Consider the following 10,149-nt stretch of genomic DNA (forward strand, 5'->3'; position numbering starts at 1 on the left):
GGCGAAATACCATCAGACTTCAAGAAGAATATAATAATTTCAATCCCAAAGAAAGCGAGTGTTGACAGATGTGAACATTACCGTACTATCAGTTTAATAAGTCACGGCTGCAAATTACTAACGTGAATTCTTTACAGACGAATGGAAAAACGTAGAAGATGACCTCGGGGAAGATCAGTTTGGATTCCATAAAAATATTGGAACACGTGCGGCAATACTGACCCTACGACTTATCTTAAATGATACGAGTAAGGAAACGCAAACCTACGTTTCTAGCATTTGTAGACTTAGAGAAAGCTTTAGACAATGTTGACTGGAATACTCTCTTTCAAATTCTGAAGATGGCAGGGGTAAAATAATGGCAGTGAAAGGCTATTTACAATTTGTACAGATACCAGATGGCAGTTATGAGTCGAGGGGCATGAAAGGGAAGCAGTCGTTGGGAAGGGAGTGAGACTGGGTTGTAGCCTATTCCTGATGTTATTCAATCTGTATATTGAGAAAGCAGTAACGGAAACAAAAAAAAAAATTTGGAGTAGGTATTAAAATCCATGGAGAAGAAATAAAAACTGAGGTTCGCAGATGACACTGTAATTCTGTCAGAGACAGCAAAGGACTTGGAAGAGCAGTTGGACATCAACAAAAGCAAAACGAGGATAATGGAATGTAGTCGAATAAAGTCAGGTGATGCTGAGGCAATTAGATTAGGAAATGAGACAAAGTGGTAGATGGGAGCAAAATAACTGATCATAGTCGAAGTAGGGAGGATATAAAATGTAGACTGGCAATGGCAAGGAAAGCGTTTCTGAAAGTATTTGTATGGAGTGTAACCATGTATGGAAGTGAAACGTGTACGATAAATAGTTTAGACAAGAAGAGAATAGAGAGTTTCAAAATGTGGTGCTACAGAAGAATGCTGAAGATCAGATGGGCAGATCACAAAACTAATGAGGAAATACTGAATAGAATTGGGGAAAGGAGGAATTTGTGGCATAACTTGACTAGAAGAAGGGATCGGTTGGTAGGACATACTGAGAAATCAAGGGATCACCAATTTAGTACTAGAGGGCAGCGTGGAGGGTAAAAATCTTAGAGGGAGACCAAGAGATGAATACACTAAGCAGATTCAGAAGGATGTAGTTTGCAGTAGGTACTGGGAGATGACGAAGCTTGCCAGGATAGAGTAACATGGAGAGCTGCAGCAAATCAGACTCTGGATTGAAGATCATAACAACAACAACAAGCTTACTTTAGAGCATTCTACACTATTTGCTGATTACAAATATTCTGGTAATAGGTGCAGACAAAGCTGACCATGACCAAAAGGTTGAATCAGTTATGTCTTGACCGAGCAAATGAGTCAATGAGAATAATCTCATATAAATGTACAAAGAAAGAACTCGCATCTCAAAAAAGAGAAAGCCCCAACGTGCTCCTAAGCAACCAAGATCTATCCACATGACCTCTGTTAAGTTCTTTGTGTATGGCTTGAAGAACATCTAATAAAATACATGTCAACTGTATCTCTCATAAGCTAGTAACTGTGTATTACATTTGACGTTTACTAAGCAAATAAGTTACCAAATTAGTCCTTATGCAATATAGTCATCTTACTTTCACTCCTCATACAGTAAGGTATCATGTTTTGGGGGGTAAATCACCCTGCAGGAGAGAGCTCTTCAGAATGAACAAAGCAAGACACGTGTAACAGCATTCTGGGATAATATGAATTGTGCAGTAACATTTAAGAGACTTGGCATTATGATACTACCATTTGTTTACACTTTTAGTATACTTTCATTTGTTAAGACCTACTTAGTTAAGAAAGCTCATTAATATTAAATGAACACACTCATAAGTATGAAATGAGACAGCGGTCTGATATACACATCATTCATGTTGAGATACGGATGTATATAATGTACCAGATGAAGCAATGAACAAAAATGCCATGGGCTTTCACCCAAAAATTTTAAAAAATCATTTTGGAGCAAAAATTTGACACTAAATGATTTTTTAAAAGGATTATAAAAGCTAAATAATTTCTTAATGTAAGATCATTTATTCCTGATAATTAAGCGCACACACACACACACACACACACACACACACACACACACACACACACACACACACACACACACACACACACACACACACACACACCCCTAGGAATAAATTTAGAAATTTGAGTTTGAATTCCTATACCAAGTATCTACCAAATAAATATAACAGCCTTGCATTTGGAATGGAAATTTTAGCCACTGCCACTCATGTGGACACCTGGAACATAGCATATTGTAGCTACTTTAAATCTGTTATTAGATATAGCATAATTTTTGGGAAAACTCAGGAAACATTACATGACTTATAAAGTTGCAAAATAGAATCATTCGTAGCATGTGCCGAGGGCATCATGTCGACCTTTATTTAAAGACCTAAAAATATTAACTGTCCTCTCTTTATACATCTTTGAGGTGATTCTTTTCTAACGCAACATAGCTAATCTCTTAAAAAATCATTTTGAACACTCCTATATGACCACTTAGTATATGGCCATGAAAACTCAACACAAAAGGGAATAGGAATATGAAGATTAATATTTTTTATGCGATTTTCAAATTGAAAGATGCTACCACTCTGTGAAAGGTTTCATGAAGGATGAAGAAATACTTTGAGCTGGATCCCTAAAATGGAATAAAAAATTATGTCAGTTACAGTGGACAAAAATATTATAAGTTTGACAAATTTTAAATAAGTAAATTCTTCCCAAAGTAATACAGTAAGTGTGGCAAAATTTCAAATAAGCGAATTGTAACCTTGACATATCAGACATATTTTCTGAACTTCTATATGTTATGAGAATAATAAAACAAACACACGCAGACATAAAACCAAACACACCTCACACCCACAAGTGGCAACATGGGCCATGCTGGAGGTGTGTGTGTGTGTGTGTGTGTGTGTGTGTGGGGGGGGGGGGGGGGCGTGCGCGTGCGCACTGATGTAGGCTACGGCCAAAAGCTATGTGCGTCTTTCTTTGAAGTATAACAAATGTTCATTTTCTTTAAAATATGTAATATAATGGTCTTTATTTGCTCCCACCTGTTCCCTCGCATTTCATAGCATTGTAAAAAGAAGTTACAGCCCACCTAACAAGTGAAAGTACATGTGATACCTGTTACCTTCTTGTAATATTACACAGACTTATGTGCAGCAAATTGTAAAAAGGTATATGTGACTTGTCCAATATCACATGCTCAAATTACACAAACTGCAATTTCTTGGATACATAAAATACAACACAAACATGTCTTCAGAATTATTAGCCTGTTTCCATCAACCTTTTGTCAAACCATTTTAAGAAACTCAAGAGACTTGCCTCTGCAGTACTTCAGTGTATGCACATTCCACCGACACTCACATCCAACGGCCCTGTTCATTATGACAGCATGAAACATACCAGTCATCTTACCTTAATTAATGATAAGATGTCCTTATCCTAAAGAATTTAACTCTGGTACAAAAAAGAGGAAAGTTACAGAATTAATAAAATCTTTCACTCATCGCCAAGCACTGTTCAATGTTAACACAATCATAATGCACGACTCAAAATAATTCTATAGTCTTCCAGCCATTATATAAAATACTTATTGCCCCTACAATTATTTCTGATTTGTTAAATTAATTACACTCCCCAAAGTTCTTTGTACTATGCTTCATAATGACCTTTCCAACAACTTTACACAAAACAAAAAAGGTCTTTTTCAGTGATAGCTTATAGTTGGTCTACAGTTCTTCAGCCATATTTTAAGGCATTAAAGTAATTCCAGCAATATCTATAACTTAAGCAACTTAAGAAACAGGCCACTATCATTGTTCATATAAATTCTGTCATGCACCCCACCCCCCTTTGTTGGTCCTTATGCCAATAGCCATCGACAAAAAATACTAAAACTTTTAAGTTAAAATGTAACTTTTTACCTAAATGTAATGACAGATGGCATTGCAAACGCAGTCAGATATGAGGTATTGCACAGTATAGCATAAATTAAAAGTCTTTGTATACAGTGGAACTTTTCAAGTGTATCAATCATTTAACATGCTGACCGTCACGAGGTCGCAGCATAGCCTTAGGCCTAACTCTTGTGTGCCTTCTGGCAGCCATAGCAGACACACTCAACTGCCGCCATGGTCTGGCCACGAAACATCTATCATTTTTCGTGTGGCAGTCAGTGTCTTTAGGCATTAGGAACATCAGTAATACTAGGATCATTTTACATTAAGTGTTTCATCACGACACTAAAATTAGCTTGTCATGATAATGTTACATCACCATTAAAAGACCTGAAAATAAAGTAAAACACTATTTTACTCATCAGTTTTCAATAACACACACACTGCCAAAGCAATAATATTTATTCCACTATTTCTAAAATACAAACATTTGAAATCAGATCTGCAATTGTCTATGTTTACACACTAGTTAACAAAGTGCTTAACAGCTTCTAGCAAAATATGAACAGACCTTTCTGAATGGGTCAGAACACAGTTAAAACTGTCTACATCATTGTATTAAAATGTTTTTATTTATGTGTGCCCTTTAGCAGTCACTACAGTTTCTATAGTTTAATGTCTGATCTATTTTCCTGTAAAACAGTACTACAAAATGTCTTACATTTCAGTATTTCATATGGTGTGCCTGAATACATTTTATACTGACCCAAAATTTAGAACACAGAAGCTGTTCTGGTCTAGACATAATAATGCAATTCATAAAAAAATTTGCCGAGTATTAATGTACCTTATACATGAAATTTTATTTATCATAAAGCATTCATGTCCCAAGTGACAATATAAAATCAATGGCTCCTAAAAACTTTTCACTATATTTTCTTTGGCATTTTAAGTCATGCTTTGTGTGTTCCTTAAAACGAAATCATTTTCATGCATGGGCTGCTCTTTCATTTTGTGGAAATTGCCATACTTACAGCACATTACAATCCACACATGAGTGTGGATTGTAATGTGCTGTAAAGTTAACCATTTTTATTGTGAAATAGCTCAATATTATCCGAAAATGGCGAAATTAGCAAACTGCTAACTTAGATAATAAAATAAAATAGAGCAATGTACACAGGAAAAGGCATATTTACAGGAATTACAGTGGCTGTGGGCCCACACATAAAAAAGATTCTGCACACACAAAAAAAGGTTCTGCAAGTTACTTCAGTTATTGATACATATCAAGACCCAATCATTTTGTACTATGTAACTACAACTGTACAGCACACGTAACAGGTAATACTTGCATTGTACATGAAAAACTTTAATATCTCTTACGTTTAATGTTAACCAGAAGGATTTGTGAATTGTTCCACTACAAACAAATAAGCTCAAACAATTAAATGTTTTGTAGAATATTTTATGCTTAATTACATACTGAGCTTGTACTTTAAATTTAGGTAATCCAGTAGCAACAACCCGTACATCATCACAATATTTTTTTCCATTTTAAGGCAAATTTAATTATGTAATTCACTTAAAGTCGAATTTTAAAGTAAGAGTTAAGTCTTGGAATAGTAGTAATTCCATGTCATTACAAAAGGAACCACTATGTCTTCCAGAGTACAGTTCTTTCACAAATATATGGCTCAGCCATAACTTGAGTGACAACTTATTCTGATTCCACAATTATCCCCTCCTCCCCTATCTTTATTTCTTCCTTGGCTACTAAGTAGTCCAGAACTGACTTATAGCCCAACGACCTTGCTATGGGAGTAAGTTGACCAGCAGGCTGCATTCCTCTCATCTTCATGTGCACTGAACAAATGCAAACATTTCTACACGGGGGGCATGTCCATTCTGGATCCCGAAGTGCTTCCGCAACGCTTTCTCCGTAGTGATTGCTTAGGCAAGGGCCGCAAAACGACCCTTGACCGCCCACACACCGAGAGGACCTACACATAGTCTTTGTGTCCATGGTTTTCTGCCTACACTGATGACACAGAACACCGTGTACCGAGTTATACTCCTTCATCCCATACTTATGAATCCTTTCTATCATTTCATCGGTGACTTCTTCAACTGGTATTGCCTTAGGAGGTGGTGCTACACTAATTGTATGTCTTCTCTTAATTCTCATTTTGAAGATCGGTTTGCGTTCGGTATCAGATTCAGAGTCGTTGGTATCAATATCAACTTCAGAACCTGTTGAGCTACAACGGCCACTCAATCTAGTAGAACGTCGAGGATTTAGGATGAATTTCTGATCACGCTTAAATATATACTCTGTTCTGGCACCTCTTTTGATCCCCTTTTTAGAGTTTTTACGATTTAATTCTTCCGCTTTCTCACGTGCCTCCTTCATGATTGAACTCAACATTAATTTCAGCGACTCTGGGTCAGTATTTGCTACATCTATAGAACTTACGCCCACGTTAGATGCCATGGTAAGGCGGAGATAGTTTAGTAACGGTTAGATAATTTTCCACTACACTGAACAGTCACCCACTGTCACACTCACTTTATGGTTACAAACACCTGTTGAATTCAGTTCCCGCCAGAAGTGTCTCGAATCTCGATTACACAATACTGGAACTAGTAAACTTTGGGTCAGAGACGTTAGAGACCACTGAAACATAGTATCGCTGGTTTCATGGCTGTTTCACACTACTTCATTCTACCTCCATGATTCAACAGTCCAACGAGCCGTTGCAACAAATTATAACTTACCAGGAAAGAACAAATACAAAACAAAAAATAGTGTATTGTACACCCAAGAAATAAAACTGTATAATGAACCGCCTAAAAATATTAAAGGGGTTGAAACAAAGTTGTTTTAAAAGCCAGGTGGTAAAAATACTTGTCTAGCGATACATACTGAAATTACTTCAGATAACCCAAAGTAAGAGTTTACAAAAAAAATCGTTTGGTTGTGCCTGGAAAGTCTTTGAACCAACTTTCATTAATAACTCGAAAATGAAAGATTTCGAACATTTGTCCATATACAATTTTTCCTTGTTTTGGTGCCGGCCGTGGTGGCCGATCGGTTCTAGGCGCTACAATCTGGAACCGCGAGACAGCTACGGTTAGTTAGGTTTAAGTAGTTCTAAGTTCTAGGGGACTGATGACCTCACGAGTTAAGTCCCATAGTGCTCATAGCCATTTGAACCTTGTTTTGGTGTAAGGACCTGTCACCAAAGTTTAGAAAAGTATTTCTGAACCACCCTGTGTAATGCAGAGTAGCAACAGCATGGAAAGTTGTTCAAAAAAAGAGAAGTTTGTTATGTATAATATAAATTTGAGGAATGTAGCCGCATACTGAAACGAAATGTCAACAGTAGGCAGTATGGACAAGAAGAGAATAGGTACTTTTGAAAATGTGTATCTAATTGCAGTAGTTACCCAGAGGTGAGTGTGTTGCTCAAAATAGACCTACTTCAAACCAGTCTTTGGACTGAAGACCACAACAATGACAACATGGTACATCATTACTAACGAAAACCATTAATATTTGTAAAGCGATACGAACACCTCTGAACGAACACAAAGTAGTAAGAATTGTTACACAAAGTCTGATTTACATACAAGGTTATTAGAATTGAACAGTTATTTCTCAGACATGCCCCTGTTCACACATTTGCTTTGGTTTAAATTTTATATGATTGTTTTATACATTGTGTTCCCTTGGTTAAGTGCACAGATCAATGAAAATTTACAAATCAGTCAGGTCTCATGGTACTTTTCATATTAATGTTTGGAGCATTTCTTATAATGTACAGAATGTAACTGCTAGAACTGAATTTATACAGACACTTGCATGGGATGTAAAGTCCGTGTCTGTTGGAAAGTGGTCCAATTTTCGGCCGTTCTGCGCATCCCCCTCCACTAGCCACAGGCAGTCAATAATATTAATTCTCTTTCCGAGCGGTTAGCAGCGAGCTACAGCTAGACAGCGAGAATCTTGCTCCTACATGCTGCACTGTTGCCGTACTTCGCGATAACAGAATTATATATCCAACTGTCAGTTTTTTTCTTGTAGCTGTATAGGTGTGAATGTATATCTGTAAGTGGTTAAGTGCAATTAAAAAAGAAGAAGCTGGGTGACGGCAATAAATGTGAAGTGCTTCACAAGCAGGCGAGATGGATTATTCACCGCATTTATAACTTTTTCAACCATGAATTTGAAAACAGGTCTCCTACTGTAGACAGTTGAAGACACAAGAACAGACTCCAGAATCATGTGGTGTCGGCAAGAGAAATGTAAAGAGAATTGTAAACGAAAAAAGTTCCAGAGTTGTAGGAACTGTCGAAAAAGATTGTTTGGTGTCGTCTGGAAAGCACAGAAATCGCAAAGAACATGTAACACAAATGGATGGTTTTAACAATGATGTTTCAAAGTGATCCATGTGAATGATGAATGCCCAACATCACAAAAACGTGTTACAGCTATGTAGGAGAAAAATAGCTTCAATGGTATACGCTTTGTCAATGTTAAGAATTTTAAAGGACGTTGGTCCCTGATATGTTAAGAAGAGAGTTCTTAGTTCAAAGAAGTGACATAGGTACAGCACGAACTACATCCCATATGAAGATTCACGATTCAAGAGAAAGAAGTAGTTCAACAGTGTATTACCTTAATGAAACATGGGCCAATTCGAATCAGTCCAGGAAGATCTGCTAGAAAATGAGTGATGGTACTGATGGTTTTAAAGTCTTCATAGGATTAGGTTCTCAGGCAATTATTCTGCATGCTGACTCTTCTTCTGGTTTTGTTTTTGAGAGTAAACTTGTATTTACGTGCAAGAAAAACAGCAGTGACTACCATTCAGAAATGAACGCTATCAGTTTCGTGACGTGATTCACAATTCTTGTCATATTTGCATCAAAGTCGGTCATTGCCAGTTATAATGCAACAGAGAAAGCACCAGGTATAAACATCAAAAAACCGGATTTTTTCCTGGCTTAAAAACAAAAAAATTAAGCAAAGTATAAACCAGACTCGTGCCGATCTCCTGCTGTTCATTAATTTAAACAAGTCATATGACAGAACAAACAAACTTGATTTCCTTGAGAGTGAATGGGTCACACAGTTCTGCATTTACCCACGTGTCACTGTCAGTGAAGCCCTAAGGAATTAATTTAGGCAAAGGATAAGGCTATATGAGAGAACAAAACATTCAAGATAATGTCGCTTATGTACGAGGCAAAGGACAACACTCCACCTGTAGCGTGGACATATCTGTGCAGCATGCTGAAAAGCTTCAGAAAGAATAATTTGCAAGTGATGATGGATATAAGCCTTGAACCTATCATCATGAATTTACAGTCAGATTGTTTGGAAACAGACCCAAATAGAAGTGACGGTGGTCTTACAATGTAGACTTTTGAACAAAGTAATAATATTTCTTGGTTTTAAAGACCCGCAGTTTAAAAAATGTGTTTGTCAATGTATCAGCTGCATACAGAATAATGAGAACTTTTTAGCCTTTTTGATTAGAACGTTGTCTCCTTTAAATTATACAAACTATAATGTTCAACATATCGCCCAAGGAGAAGTTAAGCTTCTCCTACCATGTTGTATGCTCTAATAACATGCGAGAAAGCAGCTGGATGAATTCATCAAAAGTCCAATATTTCCACACGTAAACCCCTGTCCGTTTCAAGAAACGAGCTCAATAAGACCATAATATGACAGTAACTCTTACTCGTCGAGATGTCGTTGGTTTTCGGTGTTATTGGTCATCATTCCTGGAGTTATTCGCAGATGATGGTTAACTGTTTGCTTGTTCAATGGATTATAAATGCAGTCTCTCACTGTAATGTCGAATTAGTTAGTTTACACTCATAATGCACGTTAACAGCGAAAAATATGACAACTTATTGACCATTTTTACAATAGTCTTTTCATTAGTTTTTCCTATCACTGATTCTTTTTTACACGAAGTAATTACACTTAACTACAGTCAAACACATCATCACACATACCTTATACACATTTTATTAAAAAATTCTATTGAGTAGAACCAGCTGTCAAGCAAGTATTATGATTTCGTTTGTGGCTGAAGTTAATTCTGTTGTGTATTAAATTTTTCCTTATTATGCAGTTCCAATCGCAATAAATAATAACTGTTGCAATCACTTTCA

The sequence above is a fragment of the Schistocerca serialis genome, chromosome 2, assembly GCF_023864345.2.
Source record: "Schistocerca serialis cubense isolate TAMUIC-IGC-003099 chromosome 2, iqSchSeri2.2, whole genome shotgun sequence".
NCBI classification, from domain to species: domain Eukaryota; kingdom Metazoa; phylum Arthropoda; class Insecta; order Orthoptera; family Acrididae; genus Schistocerca; species Schistocerca serialis.